The sequence below is a fragment of the Aotus nancymaae genome, unplaced genomic scaffold (genome assembly GCF_030222135.1).
Source record: "Aotus nancymaae isolate 86718 unplaced genomic scaffold, 86718_ANA_hifiasm-v0.15.2.pri h1tg000033l, whole genome shotgun sequence".
NCBI classification, from domain to species: Eukaryota; Metazoa; Chordata; class Mammalia; order Primates; family Aotidae; genus Aotus; species Aotus nancymaae.
In genome coordinates, this window is record NW_026988447.1 from 34,152,245 (window position 1) to 34,165,399 (window position 13,155).

Sequence of the window (13,155 nt, forward strand, 5' to 3'; positions counted from 1 at the left end):
ATCAAAACTATCAAGAAATGTTGTAACTCATTAGAGATATTAAAAAAACCTCTTAAACATAATACGCCAGGCCTTAGAATACTATTTTTGTGCCCGACAGAGTTGCTAATACTGTCCTATTTTCTTCTTTCTTCTTTCAGATAACATAATGAAAGGAAAGAGAGCAACATTTATAACAGAAGAAAAAATGCCTATGATGATCCCTACCCTTTGGAACAAAAAAAATCTCAGTAATGCTTGTCTTCCCATTTGCTAGGGGAGCAGCAGAAAAATTCATTTCAATTTCTATTCAGTATAGGGGTTTTATATGTCGTGCACAGAAATAGAATGTCACTGTCAGGAAATGTGACATATGTGTCAAAGCAAGTGGGAGGGAGAACTATGAATGGCTTCAATGAATGAACTGACTTGAATGCAGTGTTTCTTTTTTAATGATAATAGAAGTGGAAAAGTTTGCCTGTGTATGTATTTCTAACACTAAAACTATTTTAAAGGGCAAAAATCATTTGAGAGAAACAACTCAGGGGTCAGATAATTGATGATTATTGGCCTGGATTCTTCAAAAAAAGGTCATGAAAAAACATTAAACAAGTAAATAAAATATGTATTGAAATAGACATTAGTGGAATTACAGTAAAATATAATATGTGACATTTAATTGGATCCTGGACTAAAAGAACAATTAATGGGGAAATTAAAATATAAACTCAATATTGCATAAAATTGTTATATTTTAGAAATAGTATTTTAAGAGCTATAATTATATTTTAGTTATTTTGCAGGATATAGTATTTCTTAAAAGGTGTGAAATGAAGCATTTAGGAGTTAAAAGTCATAACGTCTACAATTTAATATGTGTTGATGTATATGTATTCATACACAAAAGCAATGTTTATTTTGCACAGAGCCATGTTAATTGAAGTACCTGCTTGTCCAAAGTCTATGATTTTCAAGATTTAGTGATAATTGAGATATAATTCTAGTTACCATGTAACTGTGGAAACTGAGGACTTTCTACATGTCAAGAGTAGCAAAATGTTAATAAAATATTTTAACAGGTGGATTTAGTCAGTGGATGTAAAGGTGATTCTTTTATTCTTTTTCAATTTTCCTCTGTTTATAAAAAATTCAAAATAAATACAGAAGTTTAATTAATTTTACTTATTTATATTCATATTAAATCTAAAATCTAAAACATTAACCCTGTGGTATACACACACACACACACACACACACACACACACACACACACACCCAGACACTTACTTGGAAGGAGAAAAAAATTAAACAGATATTAGCGGAAGTATAATTATCATTACAGACTCAGTAGGAGTATTTCTGAAACTTCACGAAATTGCTATTAGAATAGTTTGCATTAATGAATTTAAATCATTTGAATTAATTAGAATTACATAAAAACCTGACTTTTTAGAAAAGTACTAGCTTAGGGAGTCATTTCCATGTCAATAGGTATCTACGAGTCAGTTTGAAATGTGTCATTGTCAATTAGGGCTGTATCATTATGATCATTAAACCATGGAATCAAATACAAAAATTTAGAAATCATGTAGATGATAGTATATGGGAAATTCTTATCCTAAATAAAATTTTTTAATCTAAATATATTTATCCTGAATAAAATTATTTTATAATTTCTTATTCTGACTCTTTTATTTATATCCCAACATAAACACATACACATATTTATATGTGAAAAAATCATGGTACAGAAGTTCTTAAAAAGATAACTAGAACCACAGAACTTTCATTGCTGAAGATAACGAAACCTAGAGAATGTACACAGTGGTCATGACTATACATGTCAGTCATTGAGGAAAATCTTAAATGTTAATTACATGCTTGAAAACATCAAGAGGTAAAATTGTTTTATTTTAGCTTGGTCCAATTAAATATGGAGTATTCAAAAAAATGAAGCAGAAAACTAAAACTGAAATTTCGTCAAAGAATGTTCATGTAGCAGGTTATGTTTTCTGGGATACAGATTCCGAGATGGAGTTTAGAGTGCAGAATAAATATTTAGGATTACCCTTGAGATCAACAACTACTGAGGGGAGCTGGAGGCAGTAGGAAGCAGTCTTGGGTCAAGGAATTGTTGAGTTGCCATGTAGGCCCATAACATGGACAAATCCATTATGATCCACAGCCTTAGAAAAACTCATTATGAGTCAGGAAATTACAGTTCCCCTTCAGAGTTGACCTGAAGATTAGCTTGAGAGGGTCTGGTGTTTAGACTCATACATAGATCAGTTAATGGGAGTGAGTTGCCCCAGGGAATGAGTATGATTTTGGGCAAGGCCTCTCTGCAACTGAGGCAGTTCCTGGGAATGACAGCTAAATGTTAAATGGAGGCACATCACAGATGCCATCATTTGCAACTCTTGAATCCACTTCATGTACACTCTGAATCTTCTCTGTATTTCCAGTGGATTCCCTGCTTGCAGGAATCTTATGAGAGGAAGATTAATGGATTAAAAACCAGAAACTTCTTTCATAGCTGGCCACAACTAACATTCATCATTTCTCTCTTCTATTATCCATTGAAATTCTTCCTTCTCCTCAGCTATCAGCTTTGTTGATCTCAATGGCTTACCATATGGTGTGACCTATATTTTAATCCCTAGGATCTGAACCCATGGTCACCATACCTTACTCAGTCCAGAATTGCTGCACCTGTCCATTTAGTATCAAAATACAGCAGGGGCATAACAACAGGTACCCAAACGAATAACCTTTGTGAAATAACTATTCCTTCTTGAACCCATGTGTGACAGCAGCCCTCACACCTGCTGATAATAACGGCTATTTATCTCTTCCATGATGTTAATTATCTTACCTTTTATTTTCCAGTGATCATTGGGCACAAATATTCCATAATGAAAAGTGTCAATTTTACCTTATAATTCAGTAGAAGTCTTCCTGGAACCTCTGGATCTGGTGGAAGTATTTCCCTTTAGGAAACTAAGACCCCTAAATATGTCAAGCCTAGAGTTCTATTTCCTGTATGGCTTTTTGAGGATAAAGTAAGCTGGGACACTCCTGCTTCAACTTTTTGGTTTCCAGACCCATGTTAGATCCTCACGTTCTAAATTTCCCTAAAGCAATTTGATGTGATCAAGTAACAATCCCATAACAAGGACAGAATCATTGTTTTTTTGCTGGTAAGATAGTCATTTGATAGCAGTAGGAGTTACATGAAGCTTGGTAAGTCAAAACACATGTTTTTAGGTCCATTCTGAGCCTCTTTTTCTGCAAGGCACTGTGATTGTCAGTGAGAATCGGGCTGATGTCAACTGGTTGAGTCACTTTATCTACCTGGTTTGTTGAGTATGTTTTTCACGATAGAGGCTCACTGGTGGAATTTAATATGTGATATGAAAATTTTCTCATTGTTCCCACTCTCATACATAACACACTAATCTGGAGTTTCCTGTGAATTTTCTGATTTTCCTTCTTTTTTAACGTCTTGTCTCCTAACCAAGAAACTAAGCAATTTTCCAGTGTCTACAAGTAAGTATAAATTCTAACTTTGAGCTATGTGTCTTTTTACACAAAGTGGATGACCAGGTACTCTGCACACAAAGGAAAATTTCTATTGCTAGTGTCTTTCAAGGTTGCTACTGAGTAAATATGTAGAGAATTTTCATTTTTTTAACTTGTATACACTCACATAGATATTCTACCTACCTATGAGCAAAGTTGGGACTTATTTTCCTCCATCAGCTGTCCACATGCATATTTTCCTCCATCAGCTGTCCACATGTCATAAAGTAAGTGTAAGCTGAGGGAGGGGGGCAAGTGAAATAATAGTGGTCAACTAATTGTGCATGTGCTTGATCCAGAATGCATCCCTTCTTTCTAATAATGGATTGCTGCTTAAGTCAACTCTCTTTGTGACTGATGGATCAGACATAACTCAGTCCATGATGGGCAGTTGTAGCCATCTGGTCAGTTAGTGCTGATAATTAGGTGCTTCATGTCTATCGTGGCCCAAAAGAACACCATAAATTAGTTTTGAGGTATAGAATTTTCTGCTATAGATGGCATAATCTTACAATGGAATGCTAAGCATCTATGTTATAATTCTACCATTGTCAGAATTTCTAAGAATTATCTGCGATGGACTGAATGCTTGTGTCAAAATCAAATGTACATTCTGCACCCTGGAAATTATGCACATGTACTCTGGAAATTAAAAATAAAAAATATCAAATGCTAAAACCTGAATTCACAATTCAAGGATATTTGGAAATTAATTAGGTCATGAAGGTGAAGCCCCAAAGATGGGATTAGTGTCTTCAAAGGCATATGAAGGAGAGCTTGCTTTCTCCCTTTCTTTGCTATCTGTCATGCAGTAAGAACATGGCTCTCTGCAATCCAGGAAGTAGGTATTCATGAGATATCAGATATACTGGCACCTTTAACTTGGACTTCCCAGCCTCATGTACTATGAGAAATAATGTTTGTTGTTTATGTAATCTAACCTATGATATTTTTGTTATTGCAGCCCAAACTAGCTAAGACAGCATCCCTTTCAACCACTGATACCTCTAATACTAAACGGCCTGCTGGGTCATGAGGCCCATTTGCCCAAGGGACAAAATATCTGTAACCACTGTCTGAATATGACTCAGAGCCCTTTTCTGTTCTTGGCTGCACTCAAAACAGGTAGCATTTCATGTCATGTGTTATATGCAAACAGGTTCACTGTACACTGATTGCCATTTGGGTTCATGGCATCCTGAGCTGCTATTTCTATTACTTGCACAAGTCCAGTGAGACAGAACACTTATACTCCAAGTTATTCTTGAGAACTAGAAGCAAGAGAGAGTGGAGGAATGACCCAGCACAAGGCCACCAGATTTGTCTTGCAGTACATTTTTCAGACAAATAATTCCAGGATTAAAATATATTACCTCTAGAACTCAAAAAGCCAACCAAGTGTTTCATTTTCTTCTTTATGGTGGAAAATGCAAGATGCAATAACTGGTTTTTTATTTGAATGGAATTTCCAAGTATTCCTTTGATCATTACTCTTAAGAATTATACTCATGTGACAGGCCTCTGAAATTTCATATTGCTTCTCTTCAAGTTTTTGAAGCACAAGTTTATCAAGGTCTCCAACATGCTAGTCATTTCTTTTTCATCTGGTCTGTTTCATGGTATAATTAATATAGTAGATTAATGCAATCGTCAATGAGATGTTGAGAAGACCCAGATTTCCTTGGCATAATGAAGGACAGAAAAATGGACAGTTAGTAAATCCCAAGGAAAACCTTCTGTTATCCACTTCGCTGGTACTGTTTCTGAGGTTCTTTTCTGATAAAAATGGAAAGGTAATTGTAAAACCGATAGTCATATCCCATATACCATGTCAATTTGTTCTAGCAATGATATCACATCTTGTATGCTACTGTAATGGGGTCTACTACCTGACTGTGTTTTTTAGTCTTCTGTCATTCTCCAGAAATAACTTGGTTTTTGCTGGTACCAAGATTAGCGTTTTAAAGGGAGATACAGTGGGCACTAGCGATATTACCTTACCTTGTTTAATTTTCTAAGAGTAGTCCGACTATCCACCATCCACCCTCTAGCAGGACAAAATATTGTTCGGGATTTTGAAACTAATCTGGATTGATTAATTTTAGGGGTTTTCACTTATGCTTCTCTATTATATCTTACCCCACTAAACAGAAAGATAATATGATGGTCTTTCCAGCTAGCAAGTACATCTCTACCTATTATTCATTTAGGGACCGGAGAAATAACCATTGATAACCCATGACCACTACCTCCACCGCTCTATTGGTTCTACTGTGATCTGCTTGGCCAGGACTCCATTTATTATTTGACTGAACATTTACCAATTACAACAGATAATGTATAATAATGCTTTGGTCCTCTGAGCATCAATGTGAACTTGGACCCTGCATCCAACTGCTCTTGAAGAATTTGTGCGTTTCCATTTCTTCACTACATAATTAACCAAATAAATACCTGTATGTTCTTTAGAGAAGAACTGAGCAAATCGTACACAATTATTATGTTCTTGCATCACTCTTCAGCCTTCTAATCATATACCTGTGATTTCTTCTGATAGTATAAATTAAGTATTACCCTATTTCCCTTCCCACTTAGTTTTCTCCTTGGATGCTATGTTCGTTAAACCATTTCCACAGCTGTCTTAATCAGTGTTCTTTCTTTTATGTTAACAGTATTTTGCATCCATTTTGCTTCTGACTTAGTATTGCCACCTGTACTCTATTTTGTGGGGCCCCATCACCTCTCCTGCTAAAAGAGAACATACTTTTGCAATGATCCCACAGTAATCTGGAGAGTCACTAGTGGCCTTCCTGGTAATGTGGGTGACTCACTCATCTGAACATTTCTTATGTCCTTGTTAAATAATGGATGCTCTAAATATTTTCATGAAGCATAAACATCTAGTGAGACTTCCAGCCAAATATGTTAATATGTAAATATTAGCATGCTCAATTCTTTGAGCCATTTCATCATTTTTTTTTTTTTTGTTCTATAACTGGCACTTCTGGTACCTACACCTCACTCATGGAGCCATCGCCATCATCTTAGGAGCCATTCTAATAGCATGTTTGCACCATCCCCTGGAATAATTGCCAGGATGTTAAATCCAGTATTCTGAGAGAGTGCTCACAATCACTCTAGACTTCCTCACCCAAGTTTATGTTCCTTATGAGCTAGCACCTTCAGATTTCAACTCCACATGTTCACCCCCAGCTCTTGCTTATACCCACTGGCTATGACTGGCAAGTAACTTTGGGTACAGTTACTTTCTTCTTGTATCGGGTTCAGAACATCCTCAGCTTATTTAGTTTGTGATTTAAACTTGGTTGTAGACACGGTGGCAGAGAGGAAGCTAGGACAGATATTGACTGTTCAAATATGTGGTCTTGGAGAGCAAAGTCTCCACATAAATGAGAGAAGATTAGTATGTAATGAAGATTTGGTTACTTTTGTAGTCTAGGGAAGTTTAGGAAAATCTGAGGATTCAGGGTTTTATGATGCACCAACTCAGACTTTCCTATCTATGTGTCAGAATTAAATTCTTCCCCAAATCTCGTTCTGACTTTGGCATCACCAACCAGCTTTGGCACTCTGCCAATTAAGTCATAAGTCTGGTTTTCATGTTTCCTCTGCCCTCCCACAGAGAGGTGACAGTTTTCTGTATGTCGCAAAGGAGACCATCCGTTGTTTACGTTTATCTTTCCATATGTAATTATTCCGCTTCTCTCAACTTCTAGTTGAAGTGCTCTAGAATGTCAATTGAGTTAGTGACAGCAACTGAATTTCACTATTTTTGTAGTTACTATATTCCCCAGAGTTCTCAAACACCTAATGTATCACATTTGCTAGTGTAATCTTTTCCATAGATAAAGCATCCCAAATCACTACTGGTAAAAAGAATACCAATTGGCCCACCACCAGGAATTAGGTTCTAATTTCTAGCTGGGGATGAATGCTACTACTTTAACTTCTCATCTTAGGTTCTAATTTCTTGGCCCACATCTGCTACTGAATAACACAGATTTGCTTCCTCTGAAAGCTGACTCATCTGAGATGGAGTTTAGCATACTGGTTATTAATTAAGGAATCCCTTCCTTGGAATCAATATCCATGGAAAAGATAGAAAGGAAGCAGCTTGGACAGAGGGAGAGGTCATACTGCATGCAGGTCCAATGGCAGAACTGTCAAACACATGGGGAATTATGGAACTAGACTTGTCCTTCAGTATTGTTTCAATATGAGTTGAAATAGTCAAGAATTGATTAGATGCTGGATGCAGGTTGCCCTGGGAAGGAGCATGGCTTTGAATAGGTGACTGTCTTCAACCCACAGCAATTTTTTTTCAGAGAAAATTCGTGGAAGGAAGCTGCAGATATTTGCAGCAATAGATACAAATCCTCCATTGAAGGTAGATTTGGGTGTGGCATCACAGAATTCACCACAGATTAAGGGTAGGCTAAACATTTAACCTTTATGAAATTAAAGCAGAAATATGAAAGAAAGGAGGTGTTTTATTATTAAAATATTGCATAATTTTAAAAGTGATTTAAAGAATCCATTGTAGTCATAACTCTGCTACTATATTAAATAAATATTGTCATCATCTTCATTTCCTAGTATAGTGAAAAAGAAGAGGAAATAGGGTGGAAACTCAATTGAAAGGTCATTTCTGCTACTTTTTAGATATTTGTTCTTAAGGATATCCCTTAAACTTGCCTGAGAATGGTTTTCCTTTCCTGTAAAAAGTAAAGGAGTATCTCTACACTTTTGTTTTGAATGTTCTGTGTGGCTCTCAAAGTATCTAGAAAAGAATCTATAATCCTGTTACCTACTTAATATTTTTGAAGAAAATTACCAGTATTTTTAACTCAGTATATTAAAAATATATATGAACAGAAAATTTATATAACATAAAATGAGTATAGGTAATTTTATTTCTTTCAAAAGTATGTATTATAATTCTATGAATTGGGCAGTTTGTAGACCCCCCCACAAAAAATAAAGCATGAACATAAACGCACAAAAAATAAAGATGATTATGTTAGCATGTGCAAACATTAGTGGAAGTTTTGACATAATGTTCTCATTATATGGAAAGTATATATTTGAAAATAAATACTTTTTGTATATTTCAAATGTTCCTTCTTTTATATTTCTAATTCACTCTGCATTTCTTCTAGGATAAATTTATTTACTGATCTTAATAGCTGTGTTTCTGCTAGACTTCATAGTAAATTTCATGCTAGAGATCTCTTGTATTCATATTGTATCACCAGCATTTTGGGCTTAATGTATGAGTTTTATAAATTAATTTTCAGTGTGAAGTGGTAGAATAATTTATTAAAAAGCAATAATTATAATATGATCCAAATGATATCCCAGGTAACTACCCCGGGCAATTAAGGAAATACAGATAATGAGGGTTCAGGAAGGCAATGCTAATGATAAACAAATAATTATTGGATTATTATTTTTTTTTTACCAAACTCAAAGATCAACAATGAGCAAAAGAGAAAATGATTTTGTATAACTCCTTGTCTTCACAATCTGTCTGTCTGATAATTGACTGATAATAAACATTTCTTGAAGAAATGGATGAACTGATACATTAGTAAACTTTGTCAGAAACTAAGACTAATGTGTAAGAACTCAAAGAGCTTGAAGAGTCAACTGCAATGACTAGATATGGCCAGAGGAGGGAAGCAAAGGGTAACAGAGCAGCTGGCTGGTTGAGCAAAAGGTACCCCTCAGAAAGCCTTCAGAAAAGGACAGTTACTACACTGGCAAGTTGTGGTCAGTAATTAGAAAAGTGGTTCATGTGACAGAGACTGTGTTTGAGTCAAGAGGGAAGTTACTCCCAAGAGCCAAGTCAAGCCATTAGTGAAGACTAGAGGGCAGTGTGTAAAACTGGAAGAGTAAAGCCAAAATATGACGCACCGAGAAAAAGCCATGCACCAGGCTGTTAAGGAATAACAAGGCTTCAGAGATGTAGTCAGTTGGAAAATATCTTCTGACAATTTTTTTGTGTTGTTCTGTGAGTCTTTTAAATTTCTTTGTCTGGTTCGGGAACTGAAATATCTGCTTCTTAAAGTGGCAGGACCTCATCTTGGGGATTATCATCTAAGAGCATAGTTTGATTTTCAAAAGTTGTTAAATATTGAGGAAAGCAAAAATTAAGAGCACTTCTTGATTAGAGATTCAAGAAACTATGTATAAAGAAAGGAGTGGGTGAATGTCAGTCATCAAAAACCAACGATCAAGTTTTACATTTTAAATCTAGAGAGATTTATTTCACCTAACAGTTCCTATCTCTTTTAGTTGTTCTTGAATGGAATAAAGATATTCCAGTATTTTCTTCAGGTGCACTGAAAATGGAAAAAGAAAATATGGGCTAGATTTGTTTCAGTATAGACTTGTTCTATAATCTAGATTATGTTTCTCAGTTTAAGTATATAGCATTCTGACTTAATTTCTTGACTTTTGACTCCAAATATTTTTATTTATTGAATTCTGTTGTAAACTTTAAAATTCAGTTTAGCTTTACTATAAATACATTTAGCATGACTGGGTTTATGCATGAATTAGAAAAATAATTCAGATTTATAATGCTGCTTTTTTCCCACAGCTCCAATAAAGTGTTTTTAATGGAGAGCCATAGCCACAATTATTCCTGACGTTGCATCCCAATTTCCCTGGATCTCAGATAGCAAACCAAATACAGGTTAGACATTAAGTTCATCACTTCACTATAGATTTTGATTTAAACTTTGCTAAATTCAAAATTCCTAAATTACAATCCAGGACTGTTAATGATTGCTCTGTTCCTGGATAAGTCACATAGTCTCTATGCCTGTTTTATTCTTTTACTTTTTAAAATGTAATTTTTATTTATTTTTATTATACTTTAAGTTCTGGGGTACATGTGCAGAATGTGCAGGTTTGTTACATAGGTATACATGTGCCATGGTGGTTGGCTGCATCCATCACCCTGTCATCTACATTAGGTATTTCTCCTAATACTATCCCTCCTCAATTCCCCCACCCCCTGCTATCCCTCCCCTACCCCACTAAGACCTGGACAGTCTCCGGTATGTGATGTTCCCTTCCCTTGTCCATGTGTTCTCGTTGTACAACACCCACTTATGAGTGAGAACCCACGATGTTTGGTTTTCTGTTCTTGTGTCAGTTTGCTGAGAATGATGGTTTCCAGTTTTATCCATGTCCCTGCAAAGGACATGAACTCATCCTTTTTTCTGGCTCCACAGTATTCCATAGTGTATATGTGCCACATTTTCTCTATCCAGTCTATCACTGATGGGCATTTGGGTTGGCTCCAAGTCTTTGCTATTGTGAACAGTGCCACAATAAACATACATATGCATGTGTCTTTATAATAGAATGATTTATAATCCTTTGGGTACATACCCAGTAATGGGATTGCTGGATCAAATGGTATTTCCAGTTCTAGATCCTTGAGGAATCACCACAGTGTCTTCCACAATGGTTGAACTAATTTACACTCCCACCAACACTAAAAGTGTTCCTATTTCTCCATATCCACTCCAGCATCTCTTGTCTCCTGATTTTTTAAATGATCACCATTCTAACTGGCGTGAGATGATATCTCATTGTGGTTTTGATTTGCATTTCTCTGATGACCAGTGATGATGAGCTTTTTATTTTCTTATGTTTGTTGGCTTCATAAGTGTCTTCTTTTGAAAAGTGTCTGTTCATATCCTTCATCCAATTTTGATGGGTTTTTTTCTTGTAAATTTATTTAAGTTCTTTGTAGATTCTGGATATTAGCCCTTTGTCAGATGGGTAGATTGCAAAATATTTTTTCCCATTCTGTTGTTTGCTGGTTCACTCTAATGATAGCTTCTTCTGCTGTGCAGAAGCTCTTTAGTTCAATTAGATCCCATTTGTCTATTTTAGCTTTTGTTGCCATTGTTTTTGGTGTTTTAGTCATGAAGTCCTTGCCCATGCCTATGTCCTGAATGCTATTGCCTAGGTTTTCTTCTAGGGTTTTAACGGTGTTAGGTCTTACGTTTAAATCTTTAATCTATCTGGAGTTAATTTTTATATAAGATATAAGGAAGGGATCCAGTTTCGTCTTTCTGCATATGGCTAGCCAGTTTTCCCAACACCATTTATTAAACAGGGAATCCCTTCCCCATTACTTGTCTTTGTCAGGTTTGTCAAAGATCAAATGGTTGTAGATGTGTGGCATTATTTCTGAAGCCCCTGTTGTGTTCCATTGGTCTATATATCTGTTTTGGTACCAGTACCATGCTGTTTTGATTATGGTAACATTGTAGTATAGTTTGAAGTCAGGTAGTGTGATGCTTCCAGCTTTGTTTCTTGTGCGTAGGATTGTCTTGGCTATGTGGGCTCTTTTTTGGTTCCATATAGTGGTTTTTCTCCAATTCTGTGAAGAAAGTCAATGGTAGCTTGTGGGCATAGCATTCAATCTATGAATTACTTAGGGTAGTATGGCCATTTTCACAATATTGATTCTTTCTAATCATGAGCATGGAATATTTTTCCATCTGTTTGTGTCCTCTCTTATTTCCCTGAGCAGTGATTTGTAGCTCTCCTTGAAGAGGTCCTTCACATCCCTTATTAGTTGTATTCCCAGGTATTTTATTCTCTTTGTAGCAGTTGAGAATGGGAGTTCACTTCTAATTTGGCTCTCTGTTTGTCTGTTATTGGTGTATAGAAATGCTTGTGATTTTTGCACACTGATTTTGTATCTTGAGACTTTGCTGAAGTTGCTTTTCAGCTTGAGGAGATTTTGGGCTGAGACTATGGAGTTCTCTAAATATACAATCATATCATCTGGAAATAGAGACAATTTGACTTCCTCTGTTCCTAACTGAACACACTTATTTTCTTTTTCTTGCCTTATTGTCCTTGCCAGAACTTCCAATACTATGTTAATAGGAGTGGTGAGAGAGGGCATCCTTGTCTTGTGCCAGTTTTCAAAGGGAATGCTTCCAGTTTTTGCACATTCAGTGTGATATTGGCTGTGGGTTTGTCATAAATAGCTTTTATTACTTTAAGATACATTCCATTATACCTAGTTTATTGAGAATTTTAAGCATAAAGGGCTGTTGAATTTTGTCAAAGGCCTTCTCTGCATCTATTGAGGCAATCATGTGGTTTTTGTCTTTGTTTTTTTTTATGTGATGGATAATGTTTATAGATTTGCATATGTTGAACCAGACGCATCCCAGGGATGAATGCGACTTGATCGTGATGGATAAGCTTTTTGATATGGTGTTGGATTTGGTTTTCCAATGAAGTGGACACTCAGTAATAACCATCACAGGGGTTATATGATTATTCTAATCAGGATGCAAATAAAAGCAATACTAAAAACTATTACATGAACAATTTCAACCTATCATTTACAAACATGTTTCAAACTTCACTTAAGTAGTCCTGCTTCCAATAATGGCTAAGTAGCTGATATTAGACCAACTCTTTTAGAAAGGATGTCCAATATCTTTGAAAATTGTCTTTAAAAAATCAGATTGACAAATCTTAAGCAGACATTTAAAGGATAGCAAAACTTTCAGGATTGTACACACA